Consider the following 17,898-nt stretch of genomic DNA (forward strand, 5'->3'; position numbering starts at 1 on the left):
CCAGAAAGTCACAGTGTCAAAGTGCCTTTGTGTGTGGCTATTCTTGCTATACCTAATGTTATCAACGCCGAGGACTTTGCTAACCAAATTTTACCTTCGCAGTATAAATACAAGGAAGCTTATGAGAAGTCAGAGGGAAAGCATGTGGGTTTTAGAAGCCTTCAGGATGATCCCACGCTGGTCCATTACATGAATGTGGCAAAACTGTAGTCGGATCATGAACACAAGAGGAACTATGAGAACGTCAAAATGAGCTACCATACCCCTGGGGACATGCTTAGCATTACAGCTGTGAAGTTGTCCCGGGATGTTGTCAGCGATATCAACTACAAACAGCCCGTACACCATTACATGTACCTACCCGATGCCATGAGTCTCAAGCAAGCACACCAGGAATGTGAATCAAATTCAGAGCGATGTGAGTGTGACAGGCCCAGGAATGTTGGCACTTCAGGGGTGATTCTCTTCCTGTCTTAGTAGGCTTCACAATACAGGAAGATATTTGAGAAATGCACCTTTACCAAAAAGCATGGTAGATGATCAGGGTTTTTGCTGGCTTTGTGTTCTCCTGTTACAGTCACTGACAGTGTCTTTATTAACTCACAGGCCAAAGGTAAAACCATATTCCACTAAGTATATAAACCACCTTGATTCCCAGCAAGAGGGCATGGTCACTCTTGGCAGACCCATTTCATTGGTGACATGTAGAATGATAAATAGTATTCTCTACTCTTTCTGAATTCAGGAAAGTTTTTTTCTTTTTTTAACTAAAACTCACATTCTCATGCATGTTAATCTATGTGGTGAGTCATCTTAAATGAACCAGGGAGGTTTTGTGATTGTAGCATGATTCATGGAGAGCTGCATGTGGAGGCTATTTAATATTCAGGGCATTTCCTTCTGCAGGAACCAGATTTCTGTAAGAATCATCCTCTGTAAGGAAAGATATGGCGTCCATTTATTGTCACTCAATGAAGATGTCTTTCCCCAGCCGAAATGTCTCTCCCCAGGAATAGCCTAGGGGGACTGTCATGGATGAAATTCAAAGTTGTGGGGTTTTCAGTGAAATCACAATGAAAGCCCAATTTATTGTCTATATCCACTACTCAAATAACATTTCCCTTCTCTCCACAGAAACTATATCAAGATGCATGGAATAAAGATAAAACCAACATCACCATTCCTTCTGACATGCCAGGCATGCTGCAGGCCCCTATAAATGCCCTGCAAATCAGCAATGTAAGAGGCATAAATACGAATTGAAAATACCTTCATAGGATAATATATGTCAGCTTTGGGAGTGTGGTATAATGAAATGGACAAATTACCTATCTTAGAAATGTGTACAGCTTTTGGTGCTAAACATTTTTTCTTTAGCTTTCTATTCCTAATGCAGTATGAATGAAATTCTCCCTTTTAAATGTTAGTTTAAATACATGGCTGGGTCCCAGGACTACAAAGAGTTGGGATATCTGTATTCTATCGGTGTCTTCCTTTCAATCTTGAAAGCATTGTTCGATATCCAATGTTCACAGCTCAGTTTCATCATATATTAATAGAGAATATTGAAATACCTAGTTGAATTTCTCTTACTTGAGGGAGTATGAGGTGACAGTCTCCTTTATCTTTATAAATTTTTGATTGATCCAGAGCATTCTTGTTTGATATTACAAAGCCATTAGCTTTGTGTCTTATTTTCCACATCAGAAAGTTAAAAGATTTTAAATTATTAAGATCATATCTAAACGATAACATATCTATGTCCTGTCCCTTGAGCAGGGACCTCTGAAAAGTCAAAAGGCAACATTAGGAAAAAAAATATCTTACCGGACCTTACATGAGACCTTGATGAAGCTTTTCTAGCTTCACAGTTGATTCTTAGTTTCCATGTTTTGCGTGTTGCGGTATTTTCAGATGTGTACCATATTGTGATGAAGACAAGCATTCAAACATTTACTAGGTCTAGATGTTTAGCTTTAAAATCTTAGTCAGAAGTATCCTGCACTCCATTAAGGAAATAGCCAACAACCAGAGGAACTCAGAAATCCCTGTTTTTCCTTATCCTGTCTTCATTCACATTTTGTCATATTCATATTTTGAGTACTTGGAGTATTCACTTATTTTCAATGTTTGTAAACAAACCTGAGTTTTCCCTCAACAGAAATTTTACCAAAAAGACTGGAATGAGACCAAGCAGAAAGGCTATGACTTCAAAGCAGATGCCATTGAAATCAAGCAAGCCAAAGACTCCAGAGATATTTCCAGTGAGGTATGGCCTCTATTTCCTTGTGGTTTAGCTTTTCTTGTAACGAACACAGTAGTGTTTTTAACAGTCGACGAGGGGGGTTAAAAAATCTATGTAAACAATTTTATTTTGTTTTGCACTAACTAAAGACTTTCTCTATTTAAAAACATTAGAATGGGGACACCTGGGTGGCTCAGTCAGTTAAGCATCTCCCTTCAGCTCAGGTCATGATCTCAGGGTCTTGGGATCAAGCCCCATGTCAGGTTTTGTGCTCAATGAGGAGCCTGCTTCTCCCTCTCCCTCTGCCTGCTGCTCCTCCTGCCTGTGTTCATGCTCTCTCTCATTCTCTCTCCCTGTCAGATACATCTTCAAAACAATAAAAACATTAAAACCGAATGAAGCACATTAAGGTTAGCATAGATGAGGTATATGTATAACTTCTTGGTTGTTTCCAAGTAGAAGTGAAAAAAAAAAACATGAAGAATCTATGCAGAATTCTTGGGAAAAATTCAGGAAACAATCTATTTGATTATTGACCAGTGTCATTTTATCCCCCAAATATTTATGACATTCTCCATAAATCTAGATCACAGTTGAAAGTTTCATATCAGACAAGACCGAAATCACATTCTATACATAAGATTTTATACTGGAGGCTTATGTATAATGCTCTCAGCAACCTTTTGAAGTTCATTTAATAGTAATTTAAAAACTTAGTCAAAATAATTATCCTACCAAGCTCCCTACCTCCCACCCTCAGCTCCAAATCTTTAAGCAATCCTGTTCCCTTTATCTGGGCTCTTCTCTATTTTTTATCTTGTGTATCCACCTGTTTCTTCCCTCTTATTTCTCATTTTTGTCTCTAAATACAGTAGCCAGTCTATAGGATCTGCCTTATTCCCAGGTGTCTCTCCCTCCCTTTTGTCCAAACTTTTCTATGTTATCCAAATATAGAAAAGATATTACCTTAGTCTAGTCCTAAGACACTTTTAGGACAAGTCTGAACAAGATGGAAACTCTTGTTCCAGGGCTTTTGTTGTCATCTAATTCAAACCAATCACCTTGCTTTCCATTCCTGTGAAATATGCGCCATTTTTACCTGTCTCCCAAACCACACAAATAACTTTTTCCTACTGAGGTATTGTTAGTCCTCTTGGGGGACCAGATAATTTATTAATGTTCCACCATTCAGGCGGCCTTTGGAGACCCATGATTACACCCACTGTGTCTTATTTTCCACATCTGAAAAATGTAATAATAATAGCATGCACTTCACAGAGATGTTGGGAAGATTAAATGGGATTGTAGTTGCTACTACTCAACTATTTTTTGCTAAAAAACACAGCAGTTTCACACGGATCAGCCTGATACATATGAAGCACTCATAATAGTGTCTGGCATATATAGTCATTGCTCAGTAAATATCAGCTATAATTTTTTGTAATGACTCTTATTCACCATCCTATTGCCCTCCTGATTTATTCCCGTTCTCTATCAAACTACCTAAAATAGCTCTATTTTGCTCAGAGTGAACTGAAATATAAAATGACTGCCAATATTCGGAAAACATTTGTTCAAAAGACCGTACTACATTATTTTCATATATCTGTTTATCTGATTTTTCACCACTTTAGTACAAGTACAAAGAAGGTTAGCATAAGCAACTGGGCCACCACGTGGGTTTCCGCACCCTACAAGATGACCCCAAATTGGTATGGTCTATACACACTGCCAAGATCCAGAGTGACAGAAAATACAAGAAAGCTTATGAGAAGTCTGAAAGAATTCCCAATACACCATTGGACATGATGTCACTTGTTCAGGCTAAGAAGTGCTAGGTCCTGGTTAGTGATATTGATCATTGTAATTATCTGCACCAGCGGACATGTTTGACAGGACAGAATGATGTGATCTGGCAGGCTAAGAAGGCCTACGAACTGCAGAGTGATGTGCATGTATTTGTCACCAGACTCTTGGGGGAGACGTGTGTCTCTGTGAATAGTGTCACGGTGTACTACCTAGGGATATAATTTAAGTGGTGATTTTAATAGAACCTTACATAATCTGTATATTTCATGGTAAAAGAATCATTTGGAACATTGTTTTATGGAGGATTCCTTATGGGGCAATTCTTTTTTCTTAAGACAAAGAAAATCTCTCTTACTCTATGTAATTAGGTAGAAAATTTCAGTCCCAATTGTTTTTTTTCCTTTTGTTTAATAATAATTTTATTTTTTATTGGTGTTCAATTTGTCAACATACAGAGGAACACCCAGTGCTCATCCCGTCAAGTGCCCACCTCAGTGCCCATCAGTCACCCAGTCATACCCACCCCCCGCCATCCTCCTCTTCGACAACCCCTAGTTCACATTTCCCAGAGTGAGGAGTCTTTCATGTTCTGTCTCCCTTTCTGATATTTCCCACTTTTTTTTCTCCTTTCCCCTTTATTCCCTTTCGCTATTTTTCATATTCCCCAAATGAATGAGACCATATAATGTTTCTCCTTCTCCGACTGACTTACTTCACTCAGCATAACACCATCCAGTTCCATCCACGTCGAAGCAAATGTTGGGTACTTCCGTTTCTAATGGCTGAGAAATATTCCATTGTATACATAGACCACATCTTCTTTATCCATTCATCTTTTGATGGACACCGAGGCTCCTTCCACAGTTTGGTATTGTGGACATTGCTGCTATAATCATCGGGGTGCAGGGTTCCCGGAATTTCACTGCATCTGTATCTTTGGGGTAAATCCCCAGCAGTGCAATTGCTGGGTCATAGGGCAGATATGTTTTTAACTCTTTGAGGAACCTCCACCCAGTTTTCCAGAGTGGCTGCACCAGTTCTCATTCGAACCAATAGTGCAGGAGGGTTCCCTTTCTCCATATACTCTCCCACATTCGTGATTTCCTGTCTTGTCAATTTTCCCCTTTCTCACTGATGTGAGGTGGTATCTCATTGTGGTTTTGATTTGTATTTCCCTGATGGCAAGTTATGTGGAGCATTTTCTCATGTACTGGTTGGCCATGTCTGTGTCTTCCTCTGTGAGATTTCTGTTCCTGTGTTTTGCCCATTTCATGATTGGATTGTTTGTTTCTTTGCTGTTGAGTTTAAGAAGTTCTTTATAGATCTTGGAAACTAGCCCTTTATCTGATACGTCATTTGCAAATATCTTCTCCCATTCTGTAGGTTGTCTTTGAGTTTTGTGGACTGTATCCTTTGCTGTGCAAAAGCTTCTTACCTTGATGAAGTCCCAATAGTTCACTTTTGCTTTTGTTTCTCTTGCCTTCGTGGATGTATCTTGCAAGAAGTCGCTGTGGTCGAGTTAAAAAAGGGTGTTGCCCATGTTCTGTAGGATTGTGATGGAATCTTGTCTCACATTTAGATCTTTCATCTGTTTTGAGTTTATCTTTGTGTATGGTGCAAGAGAGTGGTCTAGTTTCATTTTTCTGCATGTGGATGTCCAATTTTCCCAGCACCATTTATTGAAGAGACCATCTTACTTCCAGTGGATAGTCTTTCCTCCTTTGTCGAATATTAGTTGACCATAAAGTTGAGGGTCCACTTCTGGATTCCCTATTCTGTTCCATTGATCTGTGTCTGTTTTTGTGCCAGGACCACACTGTCTTCATGACCACAGCTTTGTAGTACAACCTGAAATCTGGCATTGTGATGCCCCAGCCCTGGCTTTCTTTTTTTTTTTTTTAAATTCCCCTAGGTATTCGGGGTCTCTTCTGATTCCACACAAATCTTAAAATAATTTGTTCCAACTCTCTGAAGAAAGTCCATGGTATTTTGATAGGGATTGCATGAAACGTGGTAATGGCCCTGGGTAACATTGACATTTTCACAATATTAATTCTTCCTATCCATGAGCATGGAATAATTTTCCATCTCCTTTGTCTTTCTCAATTTCCTTCAGGAGTGGTCTGTAGTTTTTAGGGTATAGATCCTTTACCTCTTTGGTTAGGTTTATTCCTAGGTAACTTATGCTTTTGGGAGCAATTGTAAAGGGGATTGACTCCTTAATTTCTCTTTCTTCAGTCTCATTGTTAGTGTCTAGAAATACCACTGATTTCTGGGCATTGATTGTGTATCCTGCCACACTGCCAAATTGCTGTATGAGTTCTAGCAATCTTGGGGTGGAGACTTTTGGGTTTTCTATGTAGAGTATCATGTCATCGGCGAAGAGGGAGAGTTTGACTTCTTCTTTGCCAATTTGAATGCCTTTTCTGTCTTTTTGTTGTCTGATTGCTGAGGCTAGGACTTCCAGTACTATGTTGAATAGCAGTGGTGAGAGTGGACATCCCTGTCTTGTTCCTGATCTTAGGGGAAAGGCTCCCAGTGCTTCCCCATTGATAATGATATGTGCTGTGGGCTTTTCATAGATGGCTTTTAAGATGTCGAGGAAAGTTCCCTCTCTCCCTACACTCTGAAGAGTTTTGATCAGAATGGATGCTGTATTTTGTCAAATGCTTTCTCTACGTTTATTGAAAAGATCATATGGTTCTTGTTTTTTCTCTTGCTGATATGATGAATCACATTGATTGTGTTATGAGCGTCGAACCGGCCTTGCATCCCGGGGATAAACCCCACTTGGTCACGCTGAATAATCTTCTTAATGTACTGTTGGATCCTATTGGCTAGTATCTTGTTGAGAATTTTTTCATCCATGTTCATCAGGGATATTGGTCTACAACTCTCCTGTTTGGTGGGTTCTTTGTCTGGTTTTGGAATTAAGGTGATGCTGGCCTCATAGAACGAACGAGTTTGGAAGTACTCCATCTCTTTCTATCTTTCCAAACAGGTTTAGTAGAATAGGTAAGGTTTCTTCTTTAAACGTTTGATAGAATTCCCCTGGGAAGCCATCTGGCCCTGGACTTTTGTGTCTTGGGAGGTTTTTGATGACTGCTTCAATTTCCTCCCTGGTTATTGGCCTGTTCAGGTTTCCTATTTCTTCCATTTCCAGTTTTGGTAGTTTGTGGCTTTCCAGTAACACGTCCGTTTCTTCTAGATTGCCGAATTTATTGGCGTATGGCGCTCATAATATGTTTTTAAAATTGTTTGTATTTCCTTGGTGTTGGTAGTGATTTCTCTTTTCTCATTCACGATTTTATTAATTTGAGTCCTCTCTCTCTTCTTTTTTATAAGGTTGGCTAATGGTTTATCTATCTTACTAATTCTTTCAAAGAACCAACTCCTGGTTTTGTTGATCTGTTCCACAGGTCTTCTGGTCTCGATTTCCTTGAGTTCTGTTCGTATCTTTGTTAACTCTCGTCTTCTGCTGGGTGTAGGATCTATTTGCTCTTTCTTCTCTAGGTCCTTAGGTGTAAGGTTAACTTTTGTATTTGAGCTCTTTCCAGTTTTGGGGCTACTTGTATTGCGATGTGTCTCGCCCTCAGGATTGCTTTTGCTATATCCCAAAGATTTTGAATGGTTTTATCTTCATTCTCATTAGTTTCCATGAATTCTTTTAATTCTTCCTTAATTTCCTGGTGGATCCTTTCATCTTGTAGCAGGATGGTCCTTAACCTCCACGTGTTTGAAATCCTTCCAAACTTCTTGTTGTGATTTAGTTCTAATTTCAAGGCATTATGGTCTGAGATACGCAGGGGACGATCCCAATCTTTTGGTATCGGTTCAGACCTGATTTGTGACCCAGTATGTGGTCTATTCTGGAGAAAGTTCCATGTGCACTTGAGAAGAATGTGTATTCAGTTGCGTTTGGACATAAAGTTCTGTAGATATCTGTGAAATCCATCTGGTCCAGTGTATCATTTAAAGCTCTCGTTTCTTTGAAGATGTTGTTTTTAGAAGACCTATCGAGTGTACAAAGCACTATACTGAAGTCACCAAGTATAAGTGTATGATTATCTAAGTTTGTCTTAACTTTGGTTATTAATTGATTGATATACTTGGCAGCTCCCACATTCGGGGCATATATGTTGATGATTGTTAAGTCCTCTTCTTGGATAGATCCATTAAGTATGATATAGTGTCCCTCTTCATCTCTCACTACAGTCTTCAGGATAAATTTCAGTTTATCTGACATAAGGATGGCTACCCCTGCTTTCTTTTGAGGACCATTCGAATGGTAAATGGTTCTCCAACCTTTTATTTTCAGGCTGTAGGTGTCCTTCTGTCTAAAATGGGTCTCTTGTAGACAGAAAATAGATGGGTCCTGATTTTTCATCCAGTCTGAAACCCTGTGCCTTTTGATGGGGTCATTAAGCCCATTCACGTTCAGAGTTACTATTGAAAGACACGCGTTTAGTGTCATCATGATACCTATTCCTTCCAACTGTTTTGTTTTTAACCCATTACGGTTGCATGATGAAATATCTAAATTTCAGAAACAAATATAAACGTAAGGAAATGTTGGATTTTAAGTTTATCTGGTACATACATTTATAGATAGAGTGGTGTATACAGGTAGAAGTATATATTTTTCCTCGTTATATATGCCTCTGAAGACCTTATTCTCTCAAGTTCTTACAGATGTGATTCTCAGTAGTGCAAAAAAGGCAGATTTCAAGTGGTGAGCGCAGATGGTCAACCTTGTATAAAAACAAAACAATGTGCCATTGCTGTCATTCCACATGGGTCACTTGTCAGCCCTGCTCCAATTCCTGTAGGATTATGTGAACTTCTCCCAGAGATGTGTGTCAGAGATGTAACACCAAATATTAATATTTACTGTTGATCCTTCCATTCCATGGGACTGGCCACCCAGCTAGTTTAAATAGAGGTAGTGTGTGGCCTGCTGGCATCATGGTGATACAGTGAGCAGACTTGACTCCTTTGAACTCTGTGGTCCTTTCCTTCATACGGAACATGTACAGATCAGACCTGGAACGTTTGAAGGGTATAGGATGGTGGCCAGAGGGTTCTGTGGAAGTGATGAGAGTGAAGAATGCCCATTCAAGAACCTCTTGAATGAGAGGTTGTATAAAGCCGGAGGACTTCAAATTCACCAGCATTGTTGATACCCCTGAAGTCATCCAGGCAAAGATCGGTGCTATACAGATCAGTGAGGTGAGTGGGGTTGATGATGTGTTCGGACGTGTTGAAGAAGTCTCCATAAGAATTGTGTGACATTTAAGTTGCTACTACCAGGATTAGAACCTTGAACATTCATGTATCCAGATACACTTTTGTAGTCAATAAGTTAATGGTATCTACAGTTCAGTTACCTAGATGACACTTTGACATAGATGCGGTCGGCATCTTTATATCCTGCAGACTCGGATACCCATTCTTGAATACATTTTGAGGTCTTGCTTGTAATGCAAGTCTCCCAGGTAATACCATGATCACAGAACTGCCACCTTTTATTGCTTTTCAATCATGAGGGAAATTGAAAAGTCCAGGGATGGCCTCAATATTCGATACCATGATAGTTATTTGGGCTAAGAAAGCCAGGATTTGATTAGTGATGTGGATTATCATAGTTACCTGCAATGTAGGTTTTCCTGCCAGATGATTACATGTGACTTGATGAAAAAGGATCATTTTACTACTGTATTTCGGATTCATTTTCCAGTTATATTCTATCACACATCAATGTATTCTTCTTGTTGGAGTCATTATTGGCACCTTTTAAATAAAAACAGAAATGAAGGGGTGCCTGGGTGTTTCAGTCAGTTGAGCATTCGATTTTTGATCTCAGCTCGGGTCTTGATCTTAAGGTCGTGAGTTCAAGCCCCATGTTGGGCTCCATGCTGGCTGTGGAGAGTACTTAACAACAACAACAACAACCAAAAAAAAAAAAAAAACCCAGAAAATTCACACAATGAAAACAAAATGTGATCTAGATTTATATCATTCATATCTGAGAACATCCAAAGAGAACCGTTAACTGTCCCTATAATTTTATTCGTGCGGTAATTGGCCTATTTACTTATCAGCCATCTCTCGTTTTTCGTTTTTAGCAGCCATTGTGTCGTGATGCCTGGGAGAGAGAGAAGGCGAATGTGAATGTGCCAGCGGACACCCCAGGGATGCTGCAGTCCAAGATCAATGCCGTACAGATCAGTAATGTAAGGAGCTACACGCTCACTTGCGTTACACAATATTTTCTGCCTAACTGAAACTTAAGTTGATATGTTCCAGAGGAAATTTAGCAAAAGGCATTTCCCTACCATTCCTTTGATTTCTAGTATTTAAACTAATGAGAAGTGCCACGTGTGAGCACCCACGTACACGGGCACGCATATGCATATGCACGTTGTGTTTATAAATAGAGATGTGTGTCCTTATCTTTGTTGGAAGGAAACATGCACTGCTTTCACCAAAAACACCACAGAAAAACATACATATATGCAAGTATAGTATTACTTGGTTCTCTTTTCAGTGGCCCATCACTGAGTTTTCCTTTTAAAGCCAAACGCTATCTATTTTTCTCATTTTTTACTTGATTTACTGTCTCCTAATTTCTTTCTTGAAAAGAATGAACTTTACTAAATTTCATTTAAAAAACCTACTAGAACTTAATTTCAGTATGAAACCAGCCTCTTTTATAAGTCTTAACAGGAGACTAATTTTCCATGTGATTTATTAACAGGTTTTCTTACACATCAGTAAGGCTGACTCAGTGGCTCCCTCTTCAGATTAACTGTGGCATTGCAATCTCCATTTGCAGAAACATTGTAACCAAGCTTGAGAAGATGTCAAGATGAAGGGTTATGACCTGCGGGAAGATGCCATCCCAATTCAGCACGCCAGGGCTTCCAGGGAGATCGCCAGTGATGTGAGAGCTCCTTTTTTCCCAGCCTTAACCAATGCTAATAGATGTCATATGGGAGTGAATATTTTTCTGATCTTTAGCTTAATTCCCCATTAATACACTTAAGTAGAAAGGAGATCATCGTGATTAGTGTCTTGCTTTGAAATCGCAAAACCAAGAATAACTTGTACAACAGTTTGGTGCCCCTTCTGCATCGGGCTTGGTTCTGTTGTTCTTATGTTTAAGCGCAGGTTTTTATTTTCTTTTCACTGTCATCTCAAAATCATGTAATTTACAAGCACTTATAAAAATTCAATGAATACAAAAAGTTCTGTTGTTTCTTGAAGTGCAGCATACATAAAGTTTCCCCTGTGAGAATTTTAAACATACAGGATGTTCTTGTCCAGTGGATGGACAAGCCTTTTTTAAAAGTTATATGTTAATATGTGCTAGAAATATATTTTTCCATTTAAATGAGATTATAAATTTTAGAATACAACTATTTCAAAGTTTATACTTTAGTTTATTGACTAGATTTTTTTGTTTATTAAATTTAAAGTGTGAAGTACGGTGCTACTTGATTGTGGCAGAAGGTGAAGGTAGTAGACAGTGACTCAAGGTTGGGAAACACTAGATAAGCCTGTATTGGGGATAATCCAGAAGAACACTTCTTGCCTTAGAAATGCTCATAATGTGTTCATGCATGTAGACATAGAAGACAAACCAATGGGTTAGGAATCCTAAACCTTAGAGTATGGACTTCATGAAAAACAGTGCCCAAAAAAGGCTAATGTAAGGGAGGTGGACATACTTGGAGCAGACTGTTTAGAAAAAGTGAATTGAGAAACATGACTCTTCTTTTTTGTTCACGTATACCAGTATCTATGGAAAACCGCTTACGAGAAACAGAAAGGCCATTATATTGGATGTCGCAATACCAAGGAAGACCCTAAGCTGGCTTGGGCAGCAACTGTGTTAAAAATGCAGAATGGGGGATCCCTGGGTGGCGCAGCGGTTTGGTGCCTGTCTTTGGCCCAGGGCGCGATCCTGGAGACCTGGGATCGAATCCCACATCAGGCTCCCAGTGCATGGAGCCTGCTCCTCCCTCTGCCTGTGTCTCTGCCTCTCTCTCTCTCTGTGTGTGACTATCATAAATAAATAAAAAATTAAAAAAAATGCAGAATGGCAGGCTGTACAAAAAGGCCTACAATAACCACAAGGCCAAGATCTCCATCCCAGTGGACATGGTGTCCATCAAAGCTGCCAAAGAAGGCCAGGCCTTAGCAAGTGATGTGGATTATCGCCAGTATCTGCACCACTGACTGGTCTTGCTTTCCTGACCAGAACAATGTGATCCAAGCCGGGAAAGCCCACTACCTGCAGAGTGATGTAAGTTGTTGCTTGTGCAGAGAGGACCAGCCGAGGTGCCTGAGTCGTGAGCTGTTCTCTGGGGAGAAAGCCTTCCACAGCTTTGCCTGGTCATTCCTCCTAGGCCTTGGGAAAACGCAACTCTCCCTAATAAGCACTTCCCTTTAGCATTTTACCAAGTTTACTGAATGTCTACCTTACAGCTAGGCTTATTTAGAAAGTTTTATTTTTTACTCTTGGTGGTGCTACCAGAATTTTTCGTAGATTCTTGAACGTGTGCTGTGTGTTTCCTAAACATGAAAATTGCCATGGCCTCTCAATTGAAGAATGACAGGGATACTTCCTTAAAATTAATTTCAAAGGTTAGCAGCATGCTCCAAACTCACTAGTTTCCCTTAATGTAGTAGTCTCCACACTGTGGTGTTTCATTAGTTTACCTGAAATATTTTTAGATTTATTCATATTTTTTGCCCATTCTACTGGAAATCACGGGTTCTTTTAATTATTTAAACTTGGTTCCCAGAGCTTCAAGGAATGCTTTCTCCTAATGAATACATTTGTTATAGAAAAGTGTACCCATACCCATCCTTGACATGAGTTGCCAAGTGGTAGATTTAGGCCAGTTTTTAGAGAAATGTAAACTCTGCATTAACCTGAATAACATTAGTATACAAAGGAATGCATATGAATCAAGTTTCTAAAGAATGAGAAAGGGAAACTTCAAAATCTGTATGTAATCCTTTTTGAGAATCCCTTCTTTTGAATTTTGGATATCCATCATACTTTACACGCTAAAATATAAAATGTTCTTCACTAAGATAGAAATTTTACTCCACAATTCACTCCTCATATATCTTTCTAGCTTGTTATTTGTATGCTATTAACTAGTTACTAAAATATCATTTTTTATCATGTCATCGGCATGAAATCATGTCATCAGCAAAGAGGGAGAGTATGACTTCTTCTTTGCCAATTTGAATGCCTTTAATGTCTTTATGGTCAACTAATATTCGACAAAGGAGGAAAGACTATCCATTGGAAGAAAGACAGTCTCTTCAATAAATGGTGCTGGGAAAATTGGACATCCACATGCAGAAGAATGAAACTAGACCACTCTCTTGCACCATACACAAAGATAAACTCAAAACGGATGAAAGATCTAAATGTGAGACAAGATTCCATCACAATCCTAGAGGAGAACAGAAGCAACACCCTTTTTTAACTCGGCTACAGTAACTTCTAGCAAGATACATCCACGAAGGCAAAAGAAACAAAAGCAAAAATGAACTATTGGGACTTCATCAAGATAAGAAGCTTTTGCACAGCAAAGGATACAGTCCACAAAACTCAAAGACGATCTACAGAATGGGAGAAGATATTTGCAAATGACGTATCAGATAAAGGGCTAGTTTCCAAGATCTATAAAGAACTTCTTAAACTCAACAGCAAAGAAACAAACAATCCAATCATGAAATGGGCAAAACACAGGAACAGAAATCTCACAGAGGAAGACACAGACATGGCCAACCAGTACATGAGAAAATGCTCCACATAACTTGCCATCAGGGAAATACAAATAGAAACCATAATGAGATACCACCTCCCACTCGTGAGTAAGGGGAAAATTAACAAGGCAGGAAACAATGAATGTGGGAGATGATATGGAAAAAGGGGAACCCTCCTTCACTGTTGGTGGGAATGTGAACTGGTGCAGCCACTCTGGAAAGTGTGGAGGCTCCTCAAAGAGTGAAAAATAGATCTGCCCTACGACCCAGCAGTTGCACTGCTGGGGATTGACCCCAAAGATACAGGTGCAATGAAATGCCAGGACACCCACACCCTGATGTTTCTAGCATCGATGTCCACAATAGTCAAACTGTGGAAGGAGCCTCAGTGTCCATCGAAAGATGAATGGATAAAGAAGATGTGGTTTATGTATACAATGGAATATTACTTAGGCATTAGAAACGACAAGTACCCACCATTTGCTTCAATTGGATGGCACTGGAGGGTATTATGCTGAGTGAAATAAGTCAATCAGAGAAGGACAAACATTATGTGGTCTCATTCATTTGGGGAATATAAATTATAGTGAAAGGGAATAGAAGGGAAGGGAGAAGAAATGGGTAGGAAATATCAGAATGGGAGACAGAACACGAAGACTACTAACTTTAGGAAATGAACTAGGGGTGGTGGAAGGGGATGAGGGCAGGGGCTGGGGGTAAATGGGTGACGGGCACTGAGGTGGGCACTTGACGGGATGAGCACTGGGTGTTATTCTGTATGTTGGCAAATTGAACACCAATAAAAAATAAATTTATTATTTAAAAAATATTACAGGAAAGTGAAAAAAAGAAACAAATGACCAAGAAAATGTAAATCCTAATTCAAAAGGAAGAGATATCTAGGGAAAATGAAAAGCCAACTGTGATCGAAATTGTGGAACCAGGGATTGAATTCTTTGTTTTAAAATTACAGTTTACACCTAATGGCACATTAGTTTCACGAGTAAAGCATAGTGATTCAACCAGAAGAGTAGCTACTATCTGTGACCATACAATCCTATTTCAACTCCGTTGACTATATTCCCCATGCTGTACCTTTCTTCGCAATGACTTATTCATTCCATAACTGGAAGCCTGTATGCCCCACTCCCTTTCACCCACTTTGCCCAACCCGCTACCCCTTCCCTCTTTATAATCGTCAGTGTTTTTCTATATCTATTGATCTGTTTCTTCTTTTTTTTGTTTGCTTGTTTTTATTCATTTGTTTTTGTTGTTTAGATTCCAAATATAAGTGAAATCATGTGGTATTTGTCTTTCTCAGTTTGACTTATTTCACTTAACAGAATATCCTCTAGGTCCATCTGTGTTGTCACAAATGGCAAGATCTCATCCTTTTTTGTATCCTGAGTAATATTTCATGCATGCGTGCGTGTGTGTGTATACATAAACCATATCTTCGTTATCCATCCATCTCTTGATTGCTTCCATACCTTGGCTATTGTCAATAATGCTACAGTAAACATTTAGGTTGCATGTATGATTTTGAATTAGAGTTTTCATTTTCTTTGGGTAAATACCCAGTAGTGGAATTACTGGAGCATACAGTATTTCTATACTCAATTTTTTGAACAACCTTGTTACTGTTTACCACAATAGGATTGGATTCTTAATTATCCCTTTAAAATACACCATGTGCCAGGTATTGTGCTAAGCACTGAAGATCCAATGGTGAAGGAAGAGGAAGAACCAAGACAAAGTTTCAGACTTTAGGGAATTTACATTGCTAGCAAATAAACAGATATTAACTAGAGAATATCAATAAAAAATCTGATGGATGAGAAATAATGATCAATGGTGCTATGAAAAAGTGAGGTGGGGAAAGATTATCTAAGGAAATACTACATTAATAGGGATTGCAAGGGAGGACAGGAGCTGGTTCTGTGAGGAAGACACAGGGATTCCTACAGAATGACCAATATATGCAAAAGGAGAGGGCTGTGTACGAATCACAAACCAAAAAACCAGTGTGGACAGAATCCGTAGGTCAAAGGGAAGCATATAAGATGGTGCTAGATTATCCTCACCTTCTAGTCCATGTAAAGAATTTGATCTTTTTCCTAAGGCCAATGGGAAGCCATGTGATGAGAGGAATGTTGTGGTGTCAGATTTGAATTGTGAATTTTATAAAGATCGTTCTGCCTGCTGTATAGAAAACTTACTGGAAAGCCTGTTATTATTGCTTTAAAAGTCCACCCGAAAAAAATAAAAAAATAAAAAAAAAAAGTCCACCCGAGCTAGTATGAGGTTACTTAAATATTATTGAAAACCTTCCATGCATCCCATAGAGAGAGAGCTCCTTCTGCATCATTCTTCTTTATGAGTGCATAGGTGCCCCGCCACAGAAAAAGCAGACTAGAACGTTGCTGGGCTCTAATGCATCCTGCTCTACACATGATGAATTGTGTTTGTCGGGCCAATGCTCAATTTTAATTAGTTTGTGGGAGGTAAAATATACCATGAAACTGCTTTCTTATCATAATTAAAGAAAAAAAACGCTTCTATCTAACTTTGTTTTCTTTCCCAGGCCATCTATAAGGCTGACTTGCAGGGTCTCCTGAAGAGTTGAGAGTCAAAAATGCTCAGAAGATCCTACTAGACAGTGTCTATCGGACACCTATAGAGAGCCTCAGGTAGACACGTATTGTTGACACACCAAAAGATGTCCTTGCTAAGTTGAATGCTGAGAATATTAGTATTGAAAGTCACTTTTCCCCATCTATGTTAAAATTAAGTCATGCTTGTAAGTGACTGATAATTAACCCAGTAATCTATTTGTAAAATGATACCATTGATGATTTTAGGTTTTAATATGTAATGTTAGTAGGATTGTTTTATTGTTGTTTATAAGTTTTAAACAAAAATATATTAATATTAATTTCATATTAAATTTGAGTAACGTGGAAAACTTTTAGATGTTTTTCCTTAATATGAAAAAATTTAAGATCAGAAAAGTTGAAAGTAGTGCACTGAACTAGAAGAATTACAAATTGCAAAGTAATGTTGTTATTGTGTTTTCTTCCACAGCCAAAGCACAGAGAATTTTGGGACAAGGATAAAACTTCAGTCCACCTCATGCCAGATACTCCAGAAATTAATCTCGCTGGAGCCAATGCTTTTAATATGAGCAATGTAAGTACCACAACAGACTCCCTTTTGTTTAGAAAGTCACCCATTTGGTGTTATGATATCCATGGGGAGCTCTTATAGGCAAGAGAGAAAAGATTGGCTGGTTGGGGATGGGGAAAACTCTTTATCATCAGTCCTCTGACCAGGGGTGAGGAAAGGAGCAGATCCCAGGCTCTGAGTCACCCAGCAAGGTCAGCGACCGACCCGGTGAACTAATGTCAACGTGACAAAATGGAGAAGAGAATAAGTTACAGGAAAGCTGAAAGAGGAATGAATGAAGAGACACGTGAACAAGGAAGGGGCATTAATGACAGACGAACACAAAATAATTATGGGAATTCTTTGCAAAACTCTATACAAATTAACTTTAAAGCCTGGATCTGTAGGGGATTTTCTTTTTTTTTTAATTTATTTTTTATTGGTGTTCAATTTACTAACATACAGAATAACCCCCAGTGCCCGTCACCCATTCACTCCCACCCCCCGCCCTCCTCCCCTTCTACCACCCCTAGCTCGTTTCCCAGAGTTAGCAGTCTTTACGTTCTGTCTCCCTTTCTGATATTTCCCACACATTTCTTCTCCCTTCCCTTATATTCCCTTTCACTATTATTTATATTCCCCAAATGAATGAGAACATATAATGTTTGTCCTTCTCCGACTGACTTACTTCACTCAGCATAATACCCTCCAGTTCCATCCACGTTGAAGCAAATGGTGGGTATTTGTCATTTCTAATAGCTGAGTAATATTCCATTGTATACATAAACCACATCTTCTTTATCCATTCATCTTTCGTTGGACACCGAGGCTCCTTCCACAGTTTGGCTATCGTGGCCATTGCTGCTATAAACATCGGGGTGCAGGTG

The 17,898-nt window shown here is 39.1% G+C and overlaps 2 long non-coding RNA genes across 3 annotated transcripts; both read left to right on the forward strand.

Moving 5' to 3' along the window:
- The first annotated feature begins 41 nt into the window (after positions 1–41).
- Positions 42–10,283, forward strand: LOC140629759 (uncharacterized). 2 transcript variants are annotated; one of them, XR_012027570.1, is made up of 4 exons: positions 42–418; positions 1,135–1,239; positions 2,162–2,269; positions 10,180–10,283. It is a non-coding gene; the product is annotated as an uncharacterized lncRNA (long non-coding RNA). The 2 variants fall into 2 exon arrangements; XR_012027571.1 differs by lacking the exon at positions 10,180–10,283 and adding an exon at positions 9,091–9,359.
- Positions 10,284–10,889: 606 nt separating this feature from the next.
- On the forward strand, positions 10,890–17,035 carry LOC140629757 (uncharacterized). The gene is made up of 3 exons (XR_012027566.1): positions 10,890–10,997; positions 16,431–16,536; positions 16,931–17,035. It is a non-coding gene; the product is annotated as an uncharacterized lncRNA (long non-coding RNA).
- Positions 17,036–17,898: the final 863 nt, after the last annotated feature.

The sequence above is a fragment of the Canis lupus genome, unplaced genomic scaffold, assembly GCF_048164855.1.
Source record: "Canis lupus baileyi unplaced genomic scaffold, mCanLup2.hap1 Scaffold_122, whole genome shotgun sequence".
Classification (NCBI taxonomy): Eukaryota; Metazoa; Chordata; class Mammalia; order Carnivora; family Canidae; genus Canis; species Canis lupus.